Below are 1917 nucleotides of genomic sequence, written 5' to 3'. Positions count from 1 at the left end.
TGATTGAATTTCGCGCGAATTTCTCCAGTCACTCAAGTCTGATCGAGACGTCTTTTGCTTGTTTGTCTCAAGCATACAAATAGTCCTGGTTTTTTTTTAAAATCCATTTTTAGTTTTGCTACCATGAGTTTTGCACTTTGTGTCAAATTCATACGGTGGCTCTTTTATGTTTGAAAAATGATCAACGCATTACTGGCCCGCTCAACCACTGGCAATTTTGTACCCTGCTATCTCGTTTAACTGCCGGCAGAAGAGAAAGCACCAGCAACAACCTGATTATGTGGGCGTCCATGTTGCAAGTGATGTGTGGTGAAGTTGCGAGTAGCGACCTCCGGTGCTACAAAGGAACGGTTGTGGTATTGCTAGCGGATTTTCAGTATGATGCAAGCAAATGAGTCGGTGATAGTATCAACGGCCGTTGGTGTTGCCAGCTAGTGACCAGGATGCTGCAGGTTCCGACGGAAGGGCACGGTGCTGTAAATGAAGAGGCGTGGTTGCTACCGATAAACAACGCTAGTACTACAATTTGTCAACACTGGTGCTGCGACAAGCAAGCAATAGTGCTCCCTGCCGTAGTCGAGAAGCTGTCGACAATGTTCCCGGCAAGGACTCGTATGATTTTATTTTGTCCAACAGAAGGCTGCAAGCGGATGATGGTTGTGGTTTGTTTGTTATGATCCTTTTTGTTTTGTTTAAGTGGAGCAATTGTGAAATTGGGGAAGAAAATTGGATTGTTGTTCCGCTCCATATGTGAAGGGGGTTGGGAGGAAAATATCCCCGTGGGGAACGCTCACTAGTGCCGTTTGTGATTTTACGTTTTTCCGTCCGCAATTTCTCTGTTTTGCACTCGTGACGTCGCCATTTTCTCTGTTGACGAGGAGGTATGACCAAACGCATAGTGTCGTGGCTGCTAGAGTTGAATTAGCTGACTCGGGGGGGGGGGGGGGGGCAATGTTGCGGCTGGTGAACCTGATCGGTCGATTTCTAGGTTGTTCGGCCTATCTATCACCTAGCTAATTCTACTGAGTGGCAGTTCACATACTGCTGACATCATCTAGTATTTGTGACACCGGACATTTTTTTCATGAGCAATTTTCCGATGAACTTTTTTTTACCTCGTTAACAAAATAGTTTGTACTAAACAAACATATTTTTACACCATTGCGACTACTTTGGAGTGCGTGAATATTTTTTTCTGTGTTGCAACCCACTCTAGTATCATATTAGCACGAATTACTAGACAATTAAATCTAGCAATCCCGTTATATTCTGCACTTGTGTTCCGGCCATGTAAATTCTTTTGTTTCTTCCATAACATCCTTTTCATTCCTTGATTGATTGACTGCGATACGATGTATAGGCCTTAGGCCATCTCCAACCGGGCGACCCAAACGGACGCGCTGGGCCGTCCGTTTTGGGCCGTTTGCGTGCCCGAGCGGACGCGCGGACGGTGCCCCGCGTCCGCGCGTCCGTTTGGGTCGCGCGCTGCGCCCAACGCGCCAGATTTGGGTCGCGGCGCCTCATGGTATGTTTTTCTTGTAAATTCACTAGAAAAACGCAAAATAAATTATAGAAAAAATATATAAAATAGTTGAAATGCTCTAAATGTATTACACATTACATAGTCCATGTAATCAAGGATAAAGTATTATTCAAATAAAATGAAGAAACGATACAAAATGCTCTAGGCTTAAGGATCTCCTTCATCATTGTTGTTTGCGGCATTGTTGCCTACATGCCGCCACATGTGCTCGACCAAATCAGCTCGAAGTCTGGTTGTGTACAGCTAGATCTCGAATTTCATGGTGCGCATGAAGAATGTCCCGGAATGATGCCGGAGCACGTTGAGGAGTAACCAACTCTCCTTGGCCGTCCCAGTCATTATCAAAGAGTGAATCATCCCGCTCTACCTCAACA

The sequence above is a fragment of the Lolium rigidum genome, chromosome 4 (genome assembly GCF_022539505.1).
Source record: "Lolium rigidum isolate FL_2022 chromosome 4, APGP_CSIRO_Lrig_0.1, whole genome shotgun sequence".
NCBI lineage: Eukaryota > Viridiplantae > Streptophyta > Magnoliopsida > Poales > Poaceae > Lolium > Lolium rigidum.
The sequence above is the reverse complement of the archived record's forward strand: the minus strand, read 5'-3'. Positions refer to the sequence as shown.